The sequence below is a fragment of the Benincasa hispida genome, chromosome 3 (assembly GCF_009727055.1).
Source record: "Benincasa hispida cultivar B227 chromosome 3, ASM972705v1, whole genome shotgun sequence".
In the NCBI taxonomy this organism is placed as follows: Eukaryota; Viridiplantae; Streptophyta; class Magnoliopsida; order Cucurbitales; family Cucurbitaceae; genus Benincasa; species Benincasa hispida.
Genome location: NC_052351.1, coordinates 32,089,670 through 32,116,115, shown reverse-complemented (window position 1 = coordinate 32,116,115; position 26,446 = coordinate 32,089,670). Strand labels below are relative to the sequence as shown.

The following is a 26,446-nucleotide window of genomic DNA, read 5'->3' as shown; positions in this document are numbered from 1 at the left end:
AATTATTTAAATAAAAATCTAATTTCTGAATAAAAGAAAAAGAAAAATGGATGATTTGCCGTACGTTGAAGGAGTAGACAAGTATTATTCTTTTCTCTTTATGAAAATCTCTTTATTGTATTATTATTTGCCAAAAATAGCAATCACACCGACTGAGATGCATTTCCATCTAAACCCACACATTTTTATTTTAAGCACCAAGAAAAGCTTGAATTGTTATTATTATTAATAATTATTCAGAACAAAAAACAGAGTCAATAGTAATGGCCTCGTATTGGTAACGAGAACACCCAAGGCAAAGGCCGGACCATGTGCGCCGTCATCATTTCCAAAGCCAATGGGAACAACAGACAAGGGAAGAGCCATGGCGGCCGTCATCAATTCCAAAACCCATGGGAATGCCACACAAGGGATCAAAATTATAATAAGGCTGCAGAGTTTGTGGGTCCAAATAATGAGACTGGTTAAGATTCTGGTTCTGTCATGGAAGGAGCTGCAGCGTTTGGGGAGCTGGGCGCCGTTCCAAAATGCCCGGAGGTTACTATGACACAAAACAGAGGGAATATTTGACCAAAATTTGAGTTCTAAGGATTACGATGTCACTTCTAAATCCCCATTCCATTTTGCATCCAACTTGTCCAATGGCTGGGGAGTTAATCTCTGGCTCAAGAGCGAAGACTCAGATTTGGTAATATACATATATCACTATTATTATATAATAGTAAAACTTATTTACAAATTTAGGCCTATTTAGGTTTTGAAAATAGTGCATATTTTCTTACATAGAAGATATTAATCTCAAATAAAGTCTCAACGGCTAGTTTTTTTTACAACAGTTTTCATACAGATTTGTAAATTCATATATATAGTTGTTACATTTATTTTATTTCAATCTTTACATTTAATCTACAAAAATTCTGTAAAAGAAAATTTATCTCTAAACAACACTTCAATAAAGATCATCTACCCATCCCGTGGACGTAGGCTTTGAATTAGGCCGAACCACGTACATGCTTTTGTTCATCTTCTCTTCCTCTCTCTCTTCTTCAATTTGCATGCGTGATTTGATCCTTCATTCTCTGTAAATTCACGCAAGAACACAGAAGTAAGACTGAGAGGGTTAGAGAGTTTTTCTTAAATTAGAGAGAAAAGAAAGAGAAGAAGTTATTACCAAATGAATTTTTGGTCCCACTTATCGTCGATAGTGGAGTCATCCACGTGTTGTTGAGGCAACTGAGAGGCGTGGCTCTCTATGAGCCTTTCATTCTACCAACCTCTCTTCTTTGGGTTGATATCCTCTCTTCGTGGGCCTGAAGTTAAAACAAAACCCAACAATCTGGTATCAGAGTGAAAGACGTTTAAAGATTTCAATTCTTGAACTATCAAGATCACAAGATTCACACAAAATGGCAGTAGCAAGGTATGAGGTAGAGAAATTTGATGGTAAAAGGGATTTTGGTCTCTAGAAGGAAAAAATCAGAGTCATTCTCAGTCAGCAAAAGGCTCACAAGGCCCTAATGGATCCATTCACTCTCCCAAACATTATGACAGCTCAAGAAAAAGAAGGTTGGGAGCTGGCAGCCTATGGTACGTTAGTCCTAAACCTTAGTGATAATGTTTTGAGGAAAGTTATTGATCAGGAAACTGGCTATAGGATTTGGACAAAGTTGGAAGACTTATATGCCACTAGAGATCTTCCTAATAAAATGTATATTAGGGAGAAATTTCTCACCTTTAAAATGGATTCATCAAAGACTCTTTCTGTTAATCTAGATGAGTTCAAAAAGATTATTGCTGAACTTAAGAATCTTGGGGAGAAAATAGGAGATGAGAACGAAGCATATGTACTTCTAAATTCCCTACCTGAATCTTATAGGAAAATTAAAAATGCTTTGAAGTATGGAAGGGATAGTATATCTACCAATGCAATAATATCTGCCCTAAGAACTAGGGAACTTGAGTTGCAATAGCTAAGAAGGAACAACCGAATGGAGAAGAACTGTTTGTAAAAGGAAGTTTCAAACCAAATCAATCTAAGGACAGAAAACAACCACATACAGATGAAAACAAGCCAAAGCACAAAATTAAGTGTAAATATTGCAAAACAAAGGGGCATTTAATTAAAGATTGCTTTATCCTCAAAAAGAAAAATCAAGAAAAGGAAAAGGAATCTAAAGGCAAGCAGCCTGAAGCCTCTGTAGTAGAAAGCTCCTACATCTACTCTGATGCTTTAGCTTCAACTCTTAACAAGGTCACCTATGTTAACCCCCTTGGAAAGCATGATTGGGTTTTGGATTCCAGATGCACCTACCATATGACATCTATGAGACCCTGCTTTAACTCCTACAAAGAGATAGATGGAAAAATGGTTTACACGGGGAACAACCAAGGCTGTAAAATTGAAGGCATTGAGTCAGTCTCCATGAAACTCAAAGATGAGACTATCAAACTTCTGAGGAATGTAAGACATGTCCCACTTCTCAAGAGAAACCTAATCTCCTTTGGAATGCTAGATGCAGTAGAGTGTGAATACAGAGGCAAGGATGGAACCCTTAAGGTCCTTAAAGATTCTAAGGTAGTTCTTGTTGGGGAGAAAGTCAATGACTTGTTTGTAGCTAGAGGTGTTGAAATGATGAAAGGGGCATATGCAACCACACTAAATGACATGACAGAAGCTTATGTATGGCATAAAAGACTGTCTCACATAAGTGCCAAGGAGTTGGAAGCTTTGTCTAAATAGGGAATTCTACCCAAAGGAATCTCAGACAAGCTGACTTTCTGTGAACACTGTGTTTTGGGGAAAGCAACTAGACACAGCTTTACCAAAGCACACCATTCAACTAAGGCAATTTTAGATTACATTCACTCAGAACTTTGAGGTCCAGCTCAAACTCCTAGCCTAAGTGATTCAAGTTATTTACTTTCTTTTATAGATGACTTCTCAAGGAAAAGTTAGGTTTTCTTTCTTAAATCTGAAGACCAAGTGTTTAATAAATTTAAAGAATGGAAACTCATGATTGAGAAGCAAACTTCTAAGGAAATTAAATACCTAAGAACAGATAATGGGTTAGAGTTTTGTAGTGAAGAGTCTAATAAATTTTGTAAGGAATTCGACATAATCAGGCATAAGACAGTTAGGCATACACCCCAACAGAATGGGGTAGCAGAGAGACTCAATAGGACCATTATGGAAAAGATCAGATGTTACTCTCAGATGCTACACTCAGTGAAAAGTATTGGGCTGAAACTACTAGCTATGTTGTTTACACCTTAAATAAGTGCCCAAATTCATCCCTAAACTTTATAACCCTTGAAGAAAAATGGACAAAACATCCTCCAAACTTAGATAACCTAAGAGTATTTGGATGTGTTGGTTATATACATCAAAATCAGGGAAACTAAAGTCTATGGCTGTGAAATGTATGTTTGTTGGGTTCACTGAAGGTGTAAAGGGGTTTAAGATGTGGAACTTTGCTGAGAAAAGGTTTATAGTCAATAGGGATGTTACCTTCAGAGAAAGGGAAATGTTCATGCAAAAGGAAAAAAACTACAAATGAGATACCTAAAAACCCTACAACTAGGATTGAGGTGGAGGCCCCAAAAAACAAATCTACAGACCATGGCTCTCCTAATGACTCAAAAGAAAAAGAGAATATTGTAGAACAACAGGTAGAAACCACTGAAACACAACTTGATTTAAGTCAATATTCTCTAGCAAGGGATAAGCAGGAACCAGCTAATTTTGAGGAGGCAGTAAGCTGCCCTGATGCTAGGAACTGGATTGAAGCTATGTGTGAAGAAATGCAATCATTAAGTGTCAATGACACTTGGACTCTAACTTCTCTTCCTAAAGGATGCAAGGCAATAGCATCTAAGTGGATCTACAAACTAAAGGAGGGTTCTTCTAAGGATGAAAAGCCAAGGTACAAAGCAAGATTAGTGGCCAAAGGTTTCACTCAAAGTAGGTATTGACTACTCTGAAATTTTTTCACCAATAGTTAAGGAAACATCTATCAGACTCTTACTATCCCTGGTTGCTCAATACAATTTTGAACTAGATTAGCTAGATGTTAAAACAACCTTCTTACATGGTTACTTAAATGAGGTCATCTATATGGTTCAGCCTAAAGGTTTTGTGGAAAAGGGTAAAGAGGATCTTTACTGTCTTCTAAATAAGTCCATTTATGGTCTTAAACAGTCTCCTAGATACTAGTATAGAAGATTCAATGACTACATTGAAAGTATTGGGTTTCAGAAAAGCACATATGATATTTGCACCAATGTGAACTCAAATACCTATAGGAACAAGGTGTACTTACTTCTCTATGTGGATGATATATTGCAAGCTGAGACCACTAAAGAAGATCTAAATCATGTCAAAAATCTCCTAAAGAGAAAATTTTACATGAAAGATATGGGTCAGTCTAAGAAGATCCTAGGGATTGAAATAGACAGAGACAGGAGTTTCTTTACCCTAAGCATTAGCCAAACCAATTACTGTGAGAAAGTGATCAGAAGGTTTAATATGTCTAATGCTAAATTTGTAACTATACCTATTGCTCAACACTTTAAGTTGTCTTCAGTTAATTCTCCTAAGGAAACCGACTTAGAACACTTAAATCAGATGCAAATGGTTCCTTATAGTCAGGCAGTAGAAAGTTTGATGTAGCTCATTCACTAGGCCTGATTGTCCTATTGTGCAACTCTAGTGAGTAGATTTATGTCAGAACCAGGAAAAAGGAATTGGGAAGCTACTAAATGGATTCTTAGATATCTAATTTGGTCTAAGCAATCTAAACTAATCTATCAGAGTGTTAAACAAACAGATCTTGAACTCTATGGATATGTAGACTCAGATTTCGTAGAGGATCAAGATAAGAGAATGTCTCTAATAGGGTATCTCTTCCTATATGACCCTAATCTATTAAGTTGGAAGGCTAATCTACAGTCAATAACAACATCATCCACTACCGAATCTGAATACATGGCACTTTCAGAAGTAATAAAAGAGGCATTGTGGTTAAAGGGCTTGATGGAAGACTTTGGTATCAAACAAACAGTAGTTAAGATCTACTGTGATAACCAAAGTACAATCCATCTTTCCAAAAACCCACAATATCACTCTAGAACAAAACATATTGACATCAAATATCATTTTGTAAGAGACAGAATTGAAAAAGGTCAAGTCGAAGTCCTGAAAGTTCATACCTCAAAAAACATAGAAGATATGCTTACCAAGCCAGTGTCGAAGCTCAAGCTCAGCAAGTGCCTTAACCTGATCAACTTTGTTTTACCTGAAAAAGGATAAACAATGATTAGATTCGGAAGGGAGAAGTTATTCAAAGTTGAGATTAAGGTGGAGATTGAAAGATATTAATCTCAAATAAAGCCTCAACGACTAGTTTTCTTTACAACAGTTTTCATAACAGACTTGTAAACTCACATATATAGTTATTACATTTATTTTGTTTCAATCTTTACATTCAGTCTACAAAAATTCTGTAAAAGAAAACTTATCTCTGAACAATACTTCAATAAAGATCATCTACCCTTCCCGTGGACGTAGGCTTTGAATTAGATCGAACCACGTACATGCTTTTGTTTATCTTCTCTTCCTCTTTTTCTTCTTCAATTTGCATGCGTGATTTGATCCTTCATTCTCTGTAAATTCACGCAAGAACACAGAAGTAAGCTGAGAGGGTTAAAGAGTTTTTCTGAAATTAGAGAGAAAAGAAAGAGAAGAAATTGTTACCAAATAAATTTTTGGTCGGCTTCAAACATTTCCCGTTGATCGTCGATAGTAGAATCATCCATGTATTGTTGAGGCAGCTGAGAGGCGTGGATCTCTGTGAGCATTTCATTCTACCAACCTCTCTTCTTTGGGCTAATATCCTTTCTTCGTGGGCCTAAAGTCAAAACAAAACCCAACACACACTTTCTTCTTACTCATGGGTTTTGTATTTCTTAGGTAAGCATTTAAAGTCTTAATAAATTTTCCAAAAACAAAAACAAACTATTTTCTAAACTACAATTCTTTTTTTGTATTTTTTAATTTTTGCATTTTGATTTTGAAAACATTCCTAAAATATAGTCAATAATTACGAAACACATTGAAATCAATACATATGAAGAAAGTATTGTTTATATATAGACTTCATTTATCAAAAATAAATAAAAAGATAAAAACTAAATAATTACTAAAAGGGATTTTTATCCGACAACAATAAAAAATTTTAAAATCTTGTAAATTTATCGAAGTATTAATAGATGCAACATGTCTTCAAATATACCTCACTTGTTGAAGAAAAAAAATTCACTTCTAGTTAAAAGAATACCAAAAGTTTATGTGCAATCAAAACCCAAGAAAAGTTAGGGAGATAAAAGTATATTAAAAAAAAAAAAAAAACTATCAAACTCACTAAAGGGGTGATGAAATTATTGTTCTTATATGGAAAGTATTTGTAAAATTATGATTGATATTAATGGGAATTTGCAGGTGTACTCGTTCAAGCCTTATAACATGATGGCCAATCTTCCAAAAAATAAATAAATAAGTAAATAAAACTGGAAAGAGGAATTATTTGTGCCTCAGCTGGAAATCATGCTCAAGGTGTTACTGGGTTGCTGGAAAATTAAGAACTCAGTCTGTCATTGTTATGCCTGGTTCAACTCCTCCAATTAAGGTCTACTGATTTCTTTACGTCTTAAATTACAAATTTAATTCATGAACTTTTAACTTAAAAGATATGTTTTCTTATATATAAAGGCAATTCAAAATTTGGGAGGAAATGTTGTTTTATTTGGAGATACGTTTGATGACGCACAAAAACATACTAGACAGTTGAGTGAAGAGCGGAACCATGCAGTCATACCTTCTTTTGATAAAAGATGTCATTATAGGCCAAGCTACAATTGGGATGGAAATTGGATGTCAAATGAAAGGTCCATTACATGCAATTTTTATCTCAGTTGGGAGCAGTGGTCTTCTAGCGGGTGTCACTTCTTTTTACAAATTAGTTTAGTCGGAGGTGATCTCAGTTTTGTCTCTACGAAAAAATGTTCTTAAACGTTTAGGAAAGTCATTCCAAACAAATCCTTTATATAATCCTAATTAATATATTATACGATTGATACAAATAAAGATGATTGGGGTGGAGCCAAGTGATGCAAAGTCAATGGCATCTGCGTTACATAATGACCAAGAAGTAAGATTAGAAAATGTGGGAAATTTTGCAGGCTGTGTGGCTGTTAAGCAAGTTGGGGAAGAGAATTTTCGCATTTGTAAAGAACTCGTCGATGGTATTGTTCTTGTTGATAAAGACGACATAGCTGCCACAATAAAGGTTTTAACTTTTTCATGTCCCATATTTCATGCACACACTTTAAAATCTTCCTATTTGCATTCATGATCGTCTAAATTTTATAAGTACTTGAGAAATTTTCACAAAATGATCCAAAATCCAAAAAATTTTCTACCAATGACCTATTTCTAAAATTTTTTCTACCAATGACCTATTTCTAAAAACTTTTCTACCACGGACCTTTTTCCTATGCGAAATATCAAAATTATCCCTAATTTTTAAAAAGCCTTCAGACCGCCACATTTTTCTTCTTCCTTCTACGATTTCCTCAGCCCTTCATTCAATGTGTATTCAATACACCACCAACATTCCACCAAAACATTTATTCCCAACTAATATTCTGAAGAGAATGGAACGTCTCTCTCATTACTTACTTTCTGTCATCGAACGTCTCTCTCATCTCATAACTTTCTCTCAAATTTCCTCAGTCCTTCCGATTCTCTCGTAGCTTTCATCGTCGAATTCTGTCCACACTTCTTCTTCCTTCAACAGTTTTTTCAGCCCTTCATTCAATATACAATTTCTTCTCTCATATCGCTTTCATAATAAGTGTCGTTTAGTAAATTATAAACGATCGTGTAGTAATTTATACATGATCGTTTAGTAAATTATAAATGATTGTTTAGTAATATATGTAATGAGTAGTAATTATATACCATCGTTAAGGAATGCAAGTGGAGGGTCCGTGCCAAAAAAATGAAAGAAAATGATTCCTTCAAAGTAAATAAATATCCTAGCGAACACACATATTCTCTTGAAATGAGAAATGGTAATCATCGACAAGCAAAAAGTTGGGTTATTGGACACTTAATAAAGTCTAAATATGAACAAGTTGGCCGAACCTACCGCCCAAGAGATATAATTGAGGACGCCCACGAGAATATGGAGTGAACATTACCTAAGAACGGGCTTATTGCGCTAAAGATTACAGATTGGTGTATGCACGAAGGTCGCCAGAAGGATCATATGTTGTTGTTAGGGCATACGGCGAGGCACTTAAGCTTGCAAATCCAGGTACCATATTTAAGGTTGAAGTAGAAGACGGACAGTACTTAAAGTACGTCTTCATGGCACTTGGTCCGTGTGTCAGGGATTTTCTAAACTGCATCTACCCAGTAATCGTTGTTGATAGGACCCATTTGCATGAGAAATACAAAGGTATGTTGTTAATAGCAACGTGTATTGATGGAAATAACAACATATATCCTATAGCCTTCAGTATTGTAGATGGTGAGAACGATGTATCATGGACTTGGTTCATGACTCATTTGAAGGCTTTAATAGGAGACATTCCCAATCAAGTGATTATATTAGATCGTCACATCTAAATTGCAAAGGCGGTTGCAAGGATATTCCTTGATGCATTTCATACCCTATGTATATACCATGTTCGGAACAATTTGGTAGACAAATTCAAGAATAAGGACATAATCCTACATTTCTACCTAGCAGCGAAAGCATATAGAATGTCTGAATTTCAGATGTATTGGGCTAAGCTCCATCAATATCCTGGTGTGACGGCCTATCTTGAGGAGGTTAGATTGCAACGATGGGCAAAGGTTTATAAAGTCCATTGTAGGTATGACAAGATGACGACAAATATAGTAGAATGCCTAAATGGAGTGTTGAAAGATGCCCGAGAACTACCAATAACAAAGCTATTAGAGCATATCCGCGAGTGGCTACAAGGTTGGTTCTATATCCGACGTACACACACAATGGCATTCACAAACATTGTAACTGATTACGCAATGAGTATTCTTAAGGAATCAGAATTGATGTCTAGAACATATTGTGTTTCTCTAGTGGATATGCATATAATTAATGTGGACGATGGATATTTGGGGGGGAAGGGGGGGGGCGTTGTTGGTTGATCTTCGTTCATGGACATGTATAAGTATGGAGTTTAATTGCCTCGAGATCCCATGCTCCCATGCAATATCTACAGCGACCCTAAGAAACATTAATGTTCAAACATTATGTGCAAAGTGGTTTACAATTGAGTGTGTGCTTGCTACTTACGCCGAAACAATCTTCCCAGTCCAACACAGTCAAGAATGGGTTGGAGATTTTGAACCAATTCTACCACCACAAAAGATAGTAAGTGTAGGTCGACATCAAACCGTCAGAATACCTTCAAATGGAGAGAAGCCATGACAAATACATAGGTGTACACTGTTGGGGTTGATGTCTTAAAGTTTCATGTCCTGTAGTTTGTAAACAGTTTGTACGAACACTTGTGTTGTATAATATATGATATTTATTTCACATCTTGTTTTTGCTCAATTTTATGTTTTATTTGCTTTACCACAAACCAATAAACATAAAATCCCTGGTTATCTGTATGTAACTTAAGCATGTATGTGGTGACATACAAGTGGATCATATTTTGAGTGATAACCAAAATGGTCTATAGTATATGGATATAGAAGGGAAACCTTGTCCTAGTAACGCTGGATGCGGCCCGCTTTGTGGAATGGTCACAAGTGTTGTGACTTGTCATAGATGGTCTGATCCTGATCATTCGTGTAGGGGAAATACGAGCAGGGGCATCCTATACAAAGAGTTTGTATAATACCTGACCATGAAGTGTTAATATCTCGTTATATAACACCGTTCATGACAGAGACTTCACTTCACTAGAATGACCATAGGTAACATGACCTCAATTGTTGGAGGATAATTGATGGGGTTTAATGCAATCATACATTATACATGGCATAAGTTATACATTTATACCCATGCGTCGGAGGTCATGCGTTGGAATGAAAATGCGTTAATCTAGTATGCAATGACCATGCGTTTCTATCACAAGTTTTCTTGCCTTTTTGCCAAGTATAACGAGAACGCAAGTTTCTTGGGTAATCTGAAGTCGAACACAGGGACTTGTCACTCAATAATGCTTGTGAAGCAATGCGTTTGAGACGATGAATAAAAGTAAAAAAAAGAAGTTTAATGGATTACACACTACTTCTACTTCTAACTAAACAGATTGAGCAATGTAAAACTTGCGATAAGAATTGGTAAATACACAACAACTGTTAACGCATAGTAATGTTTATTATCTTAAATCGCTCGAGTAATCTAGCTCATCACACTAACGCATCGCACACCTCTCGGTGGTCATCCGCAAGACTATATCTCTATAGTGTATGGTTGTGTCGAGCATAAGATTGTGCCTATCTCTAGGAACAATACATGCTTTACTTTAGTGCATTCCATCTCTTACCTTCTCAGGCAGTTAGACGTGGCTAATTAACTTATAGACGAGCATTGCAACAACTTATTGACAAGCGTTGCTACAGCCTTTCACCAAGCAAAGATGATTAACTCACTATACTCGCACAACGCACACCTCTTGGTGGGTTGCTACATGCGTCATATCTCTAGGCTATACGATTAAGTATGTGATCGCCTTTGATAAATAAACGATGAAGGTAAACGATGATAAAGATAAAGATGATGAAGAAGGTGGCATTGAAGGAATCGAGATATACATTGATTACAAAATGTCTTAATATCTTAAGCTAAAATGTAATACAATACAAAGGTTAGAGGAGAAATGAAAGAATCTGCATCAAAGTTGCTGGTGGTGCCAGGGATGAATGGTGGAGATGTCTCTCTCGAGCTCTATCTCCGACGAAAGCTCTGGTTATCACTAGGTCTGGTTTGTGGAGATGAAGAATTCTCACTAAAAATCTCGCTCATGCTCTCATCTGTGATAGCAAACCTCTGCCTTGAGGAAGATGTTCGAATGCCTTGAAATGAAAGTCCAATGGGCTATTTATAGAGTTTAAACGCCGACAGCTATCATGATTGCATTATGTCTCACTATTGCCTTTGTCCCAGTATGGGCAATGTCACATCATCTTATCTTGTTGATACTCCCAAGGTATGCGTCCAAGCTTGATTCAACTGAAGTATCAACGCATTCTTCCCATCTTGTGATCGCCTCTCTATTATGGTTATCACTCTATGGCGCAATCTCCAAGTGATTACTGCATTCTCTCGATCACCGCAACTTCCATGGGATGGACGCATTCGATCACCGTAACTTCCATGCGATAGATGTATGTGATCACTGCATGCGTTCGTCTTTGCAGTAACTTGGCTTTCAGCGCATGCATTTGTCTTTTCGGTCGCCTAGCTTCAGCGTGTTTGATTGCAATTGCTTATTTCCAGCGCATGCGTTTGATTCTTACAATAGCTACAAAAATAGACACTTTGGCATGGAGTAACGCATAATATTGGGGTTAGTAAGGATTTAGGTGCTAATCGACGCAAAAATCAAATTTTCACAAATTCTAAGTATTATCACTGCATTTTCTACTTGTTAACCCTCATAATTCTAAATAAAAGGTTTATAATGATTGGCATTTCTGCCAGTTATCATCAATTCTGAGTGAGTGGGAACTCCTGCCATTTAGGGCGGTCCTTTGATTTGTATAAGTGCGAGTGGCCAGGTCCCCGATTCAAACCTACCATTTTGGGGATTCGTCTGATTTGGGAGCAAGGAACTCAGCTACACAATATGGAATTCACTCCTTCCCTGAAGCAGGGGCAACTAGATAGATAACTCCCTTAAAGGTTGATTCCAAGGCTTGAACGATGTTGCGCCATACACCTTTTCTTGGCCCGAGAGGTGTTCACACATAGTTGGACTATGTTGTATTGTTCATTAGAGGAATCAGTGATACTTAAGAAGTGAGATGTAACTACAGGGGCAAAACGGTAAATTGGCCCAGTTGTACTTACGAGCATCTGTGAAGGGTCATCGTACTCATGATTGGTTATATCCGATGGACACAGAAATATATATGTGGTAAGAAGAGTTTAGTTGTTGGTCTTTAGTGGAATGTCTGGCAGTTAACAGATGGTGGATCTCGTGGCTAAAGAGTTTAGTCAGCTATTCACGAACCGTTGGAGCTTCGAGCCATAGGTCTATTAGGTCCCCTAGATAGCTTGGATAAAGTCGAGAATCAGTATTTGGGTCATTTTGAAATGTTCAAATTGACATGAGAGAGTTCAATTATATATGATATAATTAGACTGGTTAATTATATATGATATAATTGACTAAATGTATAAGATGCATTAATTTTGGAGGAAATTAGATATAAATATGATTTATATCTAGTGGAGGAGAAATTACTATAGTAGATATATGATGTCAAACTATAGGGTAAGAATATAATATGATTATATCAATCGTGCATAAGTGGGAGCAGCCGTATTCGGTTATGGCAACCGATGAATGAAATGAAAATTGGTTTCATTTTGCAAAAAGTTCGAAAATTCGCAATCAGTGTGGAAACATAAACGATCGCCTAGTTTGAGAGCCTATACGATAGTAGCTCATTGTCTAAACGATTGCACACTGGCGCCTAAATGATCGCACACATGTCCCTAAACGATCGCTTAGCTTTCCTAAACGATCGAATAGCGTGCCGCATTTTCTAAACGATCGTCTATCTTTTATTAAACGATCGCTTAGTAAAACCTGCACGATCGTGTAGCTTTGTCTAAACGATAAGCATCCCTACTATACGATAGCTCTTTCTCTCCCACTTGCTTATCGTCTACATGATCTGTCTTTTCTCTTACCTCTAATAAATTCACCAAATACCACACTTTGGATTCTCACTCTGAGATTACTGACGGCTCCAACTGGTGGTGTCGTCCCAACTGTTCACTTGTTCATGCTTGTTTGAGTTGCTGTCGTTCGTGTAGATGATCGTGCTACCTGTCAACCCCGTACTCCATTTTCCTACAAAAGTAAGTAACAAGCATGTTAAGTAAAATTGAGAAAGAAGATAAAGAAAGTAGGAAGATGGAGGAAGAAAATTCTAAGTATTAGAAATACTTAGATGTGTGAGTTTAGATAATATAACAAATGGAAATTTGGCTAAGTATGGAAGCATAGTGTAGACATGCGTTGATAGAGAAGAGTGAAAGCATGAGGTTCCATATGTAGCAATCAAGGCTTGTAGAGGCTAAGTGTTGAGGGCAAGGATAAGCTATGTGTTGGTACCAAGGGTGAACACATGAGTGAAAGCTATGATGCGTTGGTAAGTAGCCGAAGGCATGTGGTACGAAGACATGTGATGACACGGTGCGAGGCATGCATCGATGGATGGCGTGCGTCGATGGATGGCATGTGACGTTGGACGCGTTGGATGCATAGGACGCGAAGTATGCAGCCTATGCGTTAGTGTTATGCAGCCTATGAGTTGGCGCTATGCAGCCTATGCGTGGGTGCTATGCAGCCTAGGTGTTGGCACTATACGGCCTATGCGTTGGTGTATGCTACGAAGTGAGGAAGGCTTAATGCATGGTTGATGTGATAAGATCTATGCGTGGGCTAGAACATGTGTTGGCTTAGAAGTATGTGACCAAAGGAGGGACGCAAAAGCCTCTAGGTGAGCTATGCATTAGCTAGATTGGTCAATGCATTGAGAAGGAGGTATGCGGCCATGTGGTTGCAAGCGTTGGCCTGGGAGCTGACCCTTGCATTGTTAGCCAAGAGGGAAAGATATCTTGAAGATTGGTCAACTAAGCCAGCTGTCATACTCAGGTTTGACATTATCCTCTAAGCATGAGGTGGCAGCCTGATGTTAAAAGGAAAGCATACAGTTGTTAGTTTAAAAAGAAGAAGCGTGACTTCAAGAAGAAGGTTAGAGAAATTCACTCGGGCAAATGAAGTATTTCAGAGCCATTCAAACCCTAAGCATGTCTAGTTGTTGAGGTTGATATGCCGAAGGGAGATTCTGGCATAATCGAACTAAAGTATGAAGAATTCGGCTAAAGGTCGAATTCTCAGGTAAGTTGGGCCAGTCTTGATAATTTAAGGATTCCGGCACAACCACGAGGAATTCTGGCTGAAATCTTAAATTAAGTTTGCTAAGACAATTTAGAGAAAATTTGTAGAAGGAAATTCCTTGAGAAAAGACCTGAAAAATTAGTTATTAAAATTCTAAATTAAATCCGGAATCTTGAAGAAGCAGGTAGTTGCTTGGGTTAAGCAAGCAAGCAGCTTTAAGGGCTTGACAAGGATGATGAACGCATGTGTTGGAGGTTGAATGGGCGCAAAGATGCACTGAGAAGCATCAGACCATGCAACACATATTGAAGCCATAAGCACAAGGTTACGTTGGACGATGGGCGTAATCGGATGGACGCATGGGGCAAGCATCGATGTGCCACCAAATGAACACATAAGCGTAGTGGTGGGTACATAAGCCGAGTGATGGACGCACGGGGCATGCGTCGATGTGCCACCAGATAAGCACATAAGCAGAGTGATGGACACACGGGGTATGCATCGATGTGCCACCAGATGGGCGCATAAGCCGAGTGCTAGGCGCAATCGGATGAACGGGCATACGCCGATGTGCCACTAGATGGGCGCATCAGCCGAGTGATGGACGCACAGGGTATGCGTCGATGTGGCACCAGATGGCCACAAAAGCCGAGTGCTAGGTGCAATCGGATGGACCGACATGCGTCGATGTCCCACCAGATGGGCGCATAAGCCGAGTGGTGGGCGCAAAGATTGCTATGCATTGGACCATGCGATATGCAGTAGGCGTGAGCTGAAGGCTTGGACACATGGGAGGCTTGAATGCCTAATGCAATGTATGGATGCAAGGCTTAGACGCATGGTAATGAGGTTGTTGCCTAGTCAAGTTAAGGCCTAAGAATTTGGCTAAGTGTTCAACACACAGTAAGCATATTCATGAAGGAGATTGCCAAAGATTGTGAGTGACTCTAAATGCTTTAAATGTTTTAAGTAAATTGCTTAAGCATGTGAATGTTTAGCAATGCATGTTTACTGAAAGCTATTCATGATAATTATTCTCAAATAGCTATGTAACAACGCATCTCACATTAATGTTATGTTTACGCTATATTTTACAATAACCATAAGGATGCGTTAGTAAGAAATGTGTTTGGGCAACTAAGTTATTAAGAGATGAGAATATGCAAGTAAGTATGAATAGCTCAGTACTGAAGTACATGACGAAGGTATTGAAGCTTTATCCTAGAATTTGAATGGCTTGATATTGAAGGACATGGAGAAGGTATCTAAGCAATAGTACCTAAGGTATGACGGTACTCGAACTACAATTGTACAATTAAGGAAAAGTTATGTTTGATAGTGTCGAGAACACTCCATTTTAGTCATGAATTGATGTTGAGGGATTGAAAGAATATTCTCTCTCAACTAAGAAAGCAAGTCATGATTGTTGGAAGAGAACAAAAGGGGTTTCTTCCCAGTTAAGTAGTATTACGGTAAAGAATGATAAGGAGTGAGCAAAAGGGCTACTCTATAGAAATAGACTAAGGTATAGTCTAGCAAAATAAGAAATGTTGTGTGATGTTAATGTTGACATGAATAATAGTTGCCAAGTTTGTAGTTCAGTAAAAGCTTCAGTTTAAATATGAACTCTATGTATGAAAGTTATGTTTAAATGTTAGTCACTCACTGGGCTTCTAGCTCATGTTTTCAAATGTTTTCCTTTCAGGTAGCGGTCAGTTCCCAAAAAAGTTCGTTGCTGCTGCTCTACCACTTAAAGAGTCAGGTTGAAGGAAGCTTTATTGAAAACCTATATTCAGTTAGTACACATGTGTCTGTCTAGTGATTAGTATTCTAGTGGGGTCTCACTAAATAGTAAGAGTCATGTATGAACAATGCTGCAAAACCCTATAATGTAAATGTGGTAAGTTCTGAATTAATTATTCAGTGTACTCATGATATGTACATTTTAAGGGTTTAAGAATGTTTAACAGGTTAGATAGGCAGTAAGTGCCAGAAAAATGGTTGGTAACTGCTGTAGTCACCATTCCATCCAGGTTAAGAAGATAATCTAGAGCGGGATGTGACACTACCGCAGCCGATTCATTTGCTGGGGGATACAGCGTGTAGAGGTTCTTCCACCACTTTGAGTTCAACATTTGAAGAAAGTCTTCAACTGGTATGAGAACTCTTTCCCTTGTGTTTTATTGTTTAAAGCATGTCGCTAATTAGTATTAATTTGCATAACTATCTATTAGAATGTATGTGTTGTATTTTGGTCACAATGAAATCGAAAAGATCCGAACGCACTCATGGATGCTCTTCTTTAAGAGTTCCTTCAATGATGTGGTCAGACAGGACATAACAAGAAAATGTGCAGACAAATATTGATAACAACTGGCACTGGCCCATCTAGACTAAACAATATGTAATTTTCGCTTTCTCTTCGATTTTTCTGTACAACACCAATTATTTTGTACAAATTTACACTATACAATATGTAATTTTAGCACCAATTATATTTTGTACAACACCAATTGTATTCTACAAATTTAGCACAAATTTATCTAAACGAAAACTAAATGATCGTGTAACAGTTGGCTAAACGATCGCTTAGTATTATCTAAACGATCGCATAACAAAACCTAAACAATCGCTTAGTATTAGCCAAACGATCGCTTTATATATTAGTACACGATGGTGTAATGGATATCTAAACGATCGCTTAGTATTAGTTAAACAATCGCTTAGTATTATCTAAACGATCGCATAACAAAACCTAATAGATCCCTTAGTATTAGCTAAACAATCGCTTAGTATTATCTAAATGCTCGCTTAGTATTATCTAAACGCTCGCTTAGTATTATCTAAACGATCGCTTAGTATTAGCTAAACGATCAAATAATAGATATTTAAACGATCGCGGAACAGTTAGCTAAATGATTGCTTAGTATTCTCTAAACAATCGTTTAATAAAAATTATAGTGGATAGCTAGACGATCGCTTAGTACTCTCTACACGATCGCTTAATAAAAACTATTGTGGTTAGTTAACGATCGCTTAGTACTCTCTCCGATCGCTTAGTAATATCTATCCGATTGTTTGGTAATATCTAAATATTCGCTTAAAGTATTCGTAGAGACGCGTTCACCGTTCGATCTGAAGGCTTTTTAAAAACTGTGGGTAATTTTGAAATTTTGCATGGAAAAAAGGTCAGCGGTAAAAAAGTTTTTAAAAAGAGGTCATTGGTAGAAAAGTTTTTAAAAAGAGGTCATTGGTAGAAAAGTTTTTAGGTTTCGAATCCTTTCGTGAAATTTTCTAAGTATTTGTTTGTTTGATAACATTTCTGTTTTGATGTTTTCAGTTTTTTTTTAATAATAAAAACATTTGAAAATGGTTTCAGGTTTCTGTTTTCGTTTCGATTTTTTAAAACCACCTACAAAATTGTGCTAAAATCAAGTTTTCGGTTTCTTGATTCCACTCCTATGGTCTCAAAAACATAGATGAATGTACTATTTTATTATTTTTTTATTTCTAAATTAAATATAATCTAAAATTCTATAGTTCTAATTATATGTGTACATTTTTTATTTGTCCATTGCAATTGTTATATAATTTTTTTTTAGCTATTTAGGACAATGATTTGGTATTCTAGGTTGCACCTATTCTCCCATTCAAGTCCTTATTTATTACACAGAAAAGAGAAAAAAAGAATTCAATTATTTTATTTTTGTAAATAATAAAATTATTTATCACGTGATAAATTCTAATTGACCAACTACTAGAGTTGGGTGCAAACTAACCAACACCTAAGTATCCTTTTTTTGTAGTCTTAACAAAAAATCAATAATAATTATTGATAAAAGTGATTTTTTTTTATTTGACAATATATGAGGTGAGAGAATCGAACTGCTAACTTCAAACTAAATAATAGTACAAACACTATACCGATTGAGCTACGTTCATTTTGAATATCTTATTTTTAAGTTTTGTTATGTGTTAAAGTGTTTATATCATTAGCTTCACGATTAGTCATTAGTTTAAACTTTTGAATCAATCGGTGATTTAACATTGTATCAGAGCATGAGATCTTATGTTCAAAATTCAAATCTTTGTAACGTCATTTCCTCTATAATTAATATTGATTTTAAATTGTTGTTGTATTTCTCTTACAAATTCTCAATCCCACGAGTGAAGGAGAGAGTTTAAATGTTTATATAACTAAATTTGTACCAACCATAAACTTAAGCATTTGGGTCTCAATAGGTTATTTAACATGTTTGGTTGTTCATATAATAGGAAATGTTTGAGGATAGAAGGAGCATCTTGGAATCTACAGGGGCTCTTGCCATTGCTGGAGCTAAAGCATATTGCAAATATAATAATATTAAAAGAGTAAATGTTGTTGCAATAGTAAACTTTGATCAATTAGGTAGAATTGTTGATAATGCTGATTCTAGTAATCAAACTGAGGCTACCTTTGCAACTATACTTCCTGGAAAACCTGGAAGCTTAAGATCAACATTATCTACTTGGTTTGTTCATTATTTCAATCTTATTTTAATTAAGTTTTAATGTTGATCCTTATTGATTACAATGTGATCTAATTGAATTTACAGGTGGGATCAAGAAACATCACAGAATTTAAATACAGATACAACTCTGCAAAGGATGCTATAGTGCTTTATAGTTAATAATTATTAAAGTTGATGTGCTATTTGTTAATTAATTAAGTTGTGTGTGTGTGTTTTTTTTATAGTGTTGGGATGGATGTGGCTTCAGATCTTGGAGATATGAATAGGGAATAGAATCTTCACCATTTGAAACTTATGATCTCACAAAGAATGAACTCGTTAAGGATCATTTGCGTTACATGGTAATTGTTATTATATCCTCAAGGCATATAACTTTAACATATGCAAAAATTATAGATTTTTTCTTTTTTTTGCTTGAAAATTTATAGCATGGTTATTTAATTATTTCAAATGGGAGGTCCATCAAAGGTTCCAAATAAAGTTTTCTATCGTTTTACTCTTCCATAAAGGTTAGGAGCTCTCTTGCAATTCTTAGATGCTTTTAGTCCATGCTGGAATATTAGTTTAATTCACTATCGTTCACTACAAGAAAAAGAGACTCTTAGACGCCTAAAATGACAGTCGGGGGAGACACTACAAGAAATCACACTTCTCCCAACGCCACAAATCGTCGGAAAAGGGAGAAAAATGCGTCAGGAGATCCTCTCCTGACGAAAGATGGATCGTCAAGAGTTTGGTTGGGAAAAATCCGTCGGGAGATGAACTCCCGACGCATAAAACAAGGCGTTAAGAGTTCTTCTAGGAACTCCCAACGCCCTAATCATGCGTCGGGAGTTCTCGAACAATTTTCGACGCCCTGTTTTATGAACGTCGGGAGTTCGAGATAGTAGGAGAGTTCCTTCGTGAAGAGTTCCTTCATTAGTTGAATATTGGCTTTTAAATTTTTTTAATTTATAATTTGTAATTGTTTTCAATTTGATCTGAATAACCTGTAAAACATCATTAATCAACTCAAACAGATTCACATAATAAATAAAACAAAGAAAACGAAGTCTATACTATAACAAATAAACAAAAAGTTACAATATCCTACAATAAAACAAAGTCGATACTAAATAAAAGAATTTTTTTTTCAGAAATACGTGGAATAAATCAAATGAAAACAATGTCAATAAATACATAAAAGAAAACAACGTCTGGAACACAACATCTTGAACAATCGTCCAACCTCATCTCCAAACAACATCCTACAATAAAAAAAAATCCAAATGTCATAATCTTTAAACATCCACAACACGTTCAAACTTCATAAACAAAAACATCCACAAATGTCATAATCGTCCAACCAAACTTCATAAATAAACAATCTAAATCAAACTCATAAAAAAGAACATAAAACTCAAATTTTCTCCCCAAAACAATCTAAACCAATCTTGACCCAACCCCCACAATACATTCGAACATCATAAACATTTATAAACATACAAAAACTCCAAGTTCAACGACAAAACGAGCAAAACGAGTATAATCAAACTCTACCCACCCCCCACGACAAACATGAAACCTCTCAAACATCAAAAAACACACAAAAACCTACAAATTCAACTCCAAAATGATTACAACCGAACTCTACGCACCCCCACAACATATTCAAACTGATAAACAAGAACGAACACACATAAAACTCAAACTTTCTCCCCAAAACAATCTAATCCAATCTCGACCCACCCCCCACAACACATTCGAATTTCATAAACATTCATAAATATACAAAAACTCCAAATTCAACGACAAAACGAGTATAATCAAAACGCATCACAATATTTTCAACACAATTTCAAAGTTCAAAAATGCACCATAATTTTTCCTCCAACCACTGGCGCAAAACAATTAAAGCAAACTTTCAATCATAATATGTATATTCAATAACAAAATTAATATGCATATTCAATAACAATAACAATAACAAAATTAATATGCATATTCAATAACAATAACAATAACAAAATTAATATGCATATTCAATAACAATAACAATAAAAAAATTAATACGTATATTCAATAACAATAACAATAATAAAATTAATATGTATATTCAAAACAATAACAAAACAAATATTAGATTTTGATCTTGATTATGCCACAAAAACAATCAAAACACATATATTCAATAAACAAAATGGTTCATGAAGTACTTGTCGGTGGCTGCGGAGCAAGTCAAACGGGTTGCAGAGTAGGTTGAACAGACGATGGAGCTGGGCTGGTCGAACGGGCGGCGAAGCTAGTCGACGACGAGCTCAACAATAGCTGAAAATGGCGTTGGGCGTGAGGTGTGAGGCGTGAGGCGTGAGGCACGAAGGAAGAAGAAGAAGACGTTCGATGGTGCTGTTATCGACTTGAAGAAGGAGGAGTGTGTGGCGGCTAAGGCTTGAAGAAAATGTTATATAATAGATCTCTCGACGGCGCACAATAGCCGTCGGGAGATCCATCAGGAGTTCCTTAGGAACTCCCGACGAGTAAAATAGTCCGTCGAAATTTCTCTGAACTCTCGATGGGCAGTGGCCAATCGTCGGGAGATTGTCCCAATCTCTCGACAGCAAGTATACGGCATCGGGAGTTAGTTCTAACTCCAGACGCTTCTCTTACGTCATCGAGAGAGGTTCTATCTCTTGACGGCCATTCTCCCGACGGCGTTTTTAGGCATCGAGAGAGCCTCTTTTTTTTATAGTGAGAGGATCTCTCCCAACTCTCAATACCATAATTGACTCGTTGGCAGTTGGTAAGAACTCCTGACGTCAAAAGCAGGTGTCGGGAGATGAGAACAACAGGTCATTCTCCATGAAGGAACTCCCGACGGATTATTCGTGCGTCGAAAGTTTTGAAAGCACTCCCGACGCCTCATCATGCCTCTCAGGAGGTGGGAAGGGAGGGGTAATCTTGACGAAGGAACTCCCATCAATTATGATAGCCCGTTGGGAGTTCCTTTTTAAAACCCCAAAATCACAGCCCCACATTCAAATCTACTTTCTTCCTTCTTTTAATCTTAGCACATAGATGCGAAAATCCCAAATCGAAGGCAGTTCGTCGTCCGTCTGTCAGCTACTCCGTCATCCGTCATCGGTCTGTCATCTATCATCCATTCTTCCGTCAGCTGCTCCATCATCCGTCTCTCTTGGTGAGTTAAACTTGACTCTGTATCTTTAAATTGAAGGTATCATCCGTCTCTCTTAGGTAGGTTGTAATTTGCTTAAAATTTTAGTAATTTTTATGTTAGGTAAGAAAAATTGAATAATTTTATATTAGCTTTTAGAAAAATAATTGACAATAGTCTATTTATAATCTTATTTGTTCTTATTTGTTCCATTTTCATTTCTTATTTGTTCATAGTCTATTTATAATTGACCATAGTCTATTTATAATATTAGCTCTTACTTGTTCCATTTCCATAGTCTATTTATAATCTTCAAGTAATTTGTAAGGTGGGATACAAAAAACAAAATATTTTTAGATAATTGGAAACAAAGTAGTTTAAGTTCGACTCAATTACCAAAAAAGAAAAAAAATATGAACTTTGCTCTTTGTTTCAAACTAACGCATCTTTCAAAAGTTGTAAAATTGTTCTTGGCCTTTTATAAAGGCTTCAAAAGTAACCTTGGAATTGAAGTATTGGTTGTGGTAGAATATATTGGTTTAGATGATTTTTGTAAGACATATTGGTTTAGATGGATATATATGTAGGTAGGATATATTGGTAAAAGATGATTGTGCTTTTGACCCTCCCCCAATTTCTTTTCCTATAGCTTTGTTGATAAGGTGTTTGTGGCTTATATTGAGATTTGTTTCGATGTTAATTAATGAGTTTTGTTTAGTTTGCTTGTTGAGCATGATTTTCATTATATTTTTTTTAGTAAAAAGTCTAGGTTGGGGCCCTAAACCTAAGTCAAGGAGGGATAGCAGCTCATCGAGTTCTTCATCTACTCAAGAAGTGCATGATAGGAAGGTGGGGGAACTAAAAGCCAATGTTGAGCAGTCTCAGTCGAAGATTAAGGAACTTGAAGACGTTCAAAAATAAATGAGAAGGGATTATGCAAGACAGATGGAAGAATTGAAAAAATGATCGAAGCTATGATACGATCATATAGAGAAGGACCTTCGAATTAAGTTTAGATATGCTAGCTCTAGTTAAATTCCCTTGATGTATTATCTAATTTGAGAGTGGGAAAAGGGTGTAAGTAGTCAAAATCTTTGAGAGAGTGCTCTTGTAATTGGGATTGGGTAGAGAATTGTTCTATGTGATTGTAACAATTTTTCACATAGTGGTTTTTTTTTTCTGGTGGGCCATGGTTTTTCTCCGAGTTGGGAGTTTTCCACGTAAATTCTTGTGTTTCCAGTTTTATTTATTTCTTTTAATTTATTTTTTATTTTTCTACTTATTTCTATAGCAGTAGTGCGACGTATTTCCCAACAAGTGGTATTAGAGCATCAGGATTGTAGTTTCTTGAATTTCTAAGTATGCTCTGTGGTTGCAGCATTGTCTGACCTTCCACATCAAAAAAGAATTCTCTGTGATGTTTTGTAAATAGTGTGAGTTGTTTGCTATTTATTGTTTTGCTAAAGAAGTAGATATGTCAAGCTTTATGAGTTTGGTAAAGTTTGATGTGGAAAATTTTGATAGAATGGTCAACTTCAGCTTGTGGCAAGTGCAAGTCAAGAATGTGTTAATATAATTTGGATTACACAAGTACAAGTGAAGCGGTGATAGTATTCCAACGTAGTTCAAGGGTGATTCCAACAGAGGTTTAAAAATGAGAGTCTTCGAGCAGAAGATAGGTTGTTAGGCATGCAGACAGTCCGAACACATGAAACACAAAGCAAGTTCGTCAAAGGGCTTTGGATCAGATGCTGACGGTGTCTTTCACGTCAAGGGAGACAGTGACTTCTTTTGAAGAAGATGGAATTTATCCTCGTGGTATATCCACTTTACCATGGTAGAGGAAGTGATGTTAGCAGTTCCACAAGTTTACATGCATGCATTGAGTTGGCGGATATGCAAGGTGTGTGGTGGAAGTTGTATTGATGACTGAAGGACTTCCAGGTGAGTCAAGTAGATGGAAGTTGCACCATAAATATCAGCAAGGTTTATCGGTGTGTGACGAAAAAGGAAAATCTTGGGAGGTGGTATTCCGAATGGTCTACAATTTATGGTGAAGTTATAATTCTATGAGATGAGGATTATGATTATCGGTGAAAACAATAGAAGTTGCAGAAGCTGTGGATTCTTCAAATATCTTGCCAAGGTGGAATTTGTTGTGTTTTTGGCAAAATATTAGAAGTGCAGTTGTCCCCATAAAAAGGATTTAGGAAAGTCATGGGTTTATCCTACATTGAAAAGGTTTAGGAAAATCATGGGCTTATCCTACATCGAAAAGGTTTAGGAAATCATGGGTTTCAAGCTTATAAAAGAAGTCCATGCCTTTGATTTTCAGTTGTCCTAGTTAGAAATACTTTAAGCTTGGGTGTGCTAGCTCTAGTTAAATTCCCTTGATGTATTCTCTAGTTTGAAAGTGGGAAAAGGGTGTGATTGGTCAAAAGCTTTGATAGGGTGCTCTTGTAATTTGGATAGGGGAGAGAATTGTTCTATGTCATTGAAACAATTTTTCACATGGTAGATTTCTTTCTAGTGGGTCGTATTTTTTTCTCTGAAACGGGAGTTTTCCACGTAAATTCTTGTGTTTTTCAGTTTTATTGCTTTCTTTTAATTCTCTGTTATTTTTCTGCTTATTCCTGTAGTAGAAGTAGGAGGTATTTCCTAACACTACATTATGGTAGCCAAACAACTGAATTTTGATGTGTTTTGTGGAGTTTTTATGTGTTTGTGGAGTTTTTGTGTGTGTTTGTGGAGGTTTATGAAGTTTGAATGTTGTGTTGGATTGGTTGAGATTACTATCTTCCTTTTGGAGTTCAACATTTGGCTTTTGTGTGTTTGTAGAGGTTTAAGGTTGAGAACATGTAGCCTTGGAAGTGTGTTAATTTTCTTTGTTTTGCAGGATTATAGGATTTTCTTTCTTTTGTAGGATTGTAGAATTGTAGGATTTTCTTTGTTTTGTAAGATTGTAGTATTCACCTTATGATTTTTATTTGTTTTGTAGGATGCTGTTTGGAGATAATGTTGGAAATGTTGTTGGAGATGTTGTTTGGAGATGATGTTGAGGGTTATTTCTGCTATGTATCAGTCAAGACATCTTTCTTTTGTAGACCAGTTTGCCAACTTGTCTCTCTTTTGTGTAATAAAGAATACTATTGACTTTGTTTGTTTGTTTTGTTTCTTATGTGAATATTTTTTATTTGCTTAATGATGTTACAAAATTTTAGGTTATTCAGATCAAATTAAAAAAAAAAAAGACTATCTCCTGACGAAAAATGTCAGAAAGTTCTTAAATGAACTTCCAACGATGTCTATACATCCTTCGGGAGTTTCGAACTACCGACACCGTATATCAAGCGACGGTAGATATGTTAACTCCCGACTGTCTATATTGTCACGTCGGAAGATGTTTTCCCGATAGGTATATCCCGACCAAACTTCCGATGACTAGTTCGTTATCGGAAGTGGATCTCCCGATGCAGTTCTTACCATGTTTCGACGATTTTAAGTGTCGAAAAATTGGTGTTTTCTAATGATAGTCGATAAATATTAAAACTACATGTTGTTAACTATTAAAGTATTGATATATGGCATTCATGCCAATAAATGTATATCAAATATATATGTTGTGTTTGAGCAGGGTATAATTAGTGCAGATGCATTAATTGGACTTCGTGTTCATGAATCAGAGATGGCTGAATTCAATGAAAGTGCTAGGAAGCTTGGGTTTGATTACATTGCTGTTGCTAATAATGATCTTGCATCCAAGCTTCTGACATACATGTAAAATTACAATATCATCCTTGTGGTTCCTTTCATTTGTTGTATGAATTAAAGTCATCTAAAGTATCCAAGGAAGACCATATAATTGAGAAAAATAAGCTCTCTCTGTTTGGTTTGGAATAATGTATCATGATCACACATAAGTATGGGAAAGAATAATAATTGTCACATCTATTTATAGTTTTAAATAAAATAAAGCAAATGGTTTACTAAAACCATATGCTTATTAAATTACTCTGATTTTGTATCCAAATACAGCATTTCTAGTTTCTGCAATTTATGTACTTTATCATATCAGTAACTTATTTGTGTTTATAAATTTATTGGAGGATGAGGAGAGAAATAAATTAGCCAACCGTTATTACTACGAGCAAGGTTTAAAACGTTGATGTAGATGAACATATCAAAGTCCTAATTTTACAAAAATTTCAATAGAAATATCGATTTGGATGGATATTTTAAAAAAAAATAATAAAAACAATAAATTTGAAATTTAAATTTAAATTAAGGTTGTTTTTAAATATAGGAAAATGAGTCAATTTATTTACAAATATAGCAAAATGTCACTGTCTATCCGTAATAGAAACTAATAGATATTGATAGACATTTATCAGTGTCTGACAATGATATATGTCTATCAGTTTTTATTACTGTCTACATTGATAGATAGTGAAATTTTGTTATATTTAAAAATATTTACTGCAATTTTGCCATTTAAAACATGACCCTTTAAATTAATAAATAAACATTCTATGATTTTTAAATCTGTTAACATGTCTATTATTTATTTTATATTTACATTTGTGACATTTTATTGCTTATTGTA

The 26,446-nt window shown here is 36.0% G+C and overlaps 1 pseudogene; it reads left to right on the top strand.

Moving 5' to 3' along the window:
* The first annotated feature begins 337 nt into the window (after window positions 1-337).
* LOC120073531 lies at window positions 338-25,624 on the top strand (annotated as a pseudogene).
* Window positions 25,625-26,446: the final 822 nt, after the last annotated feature.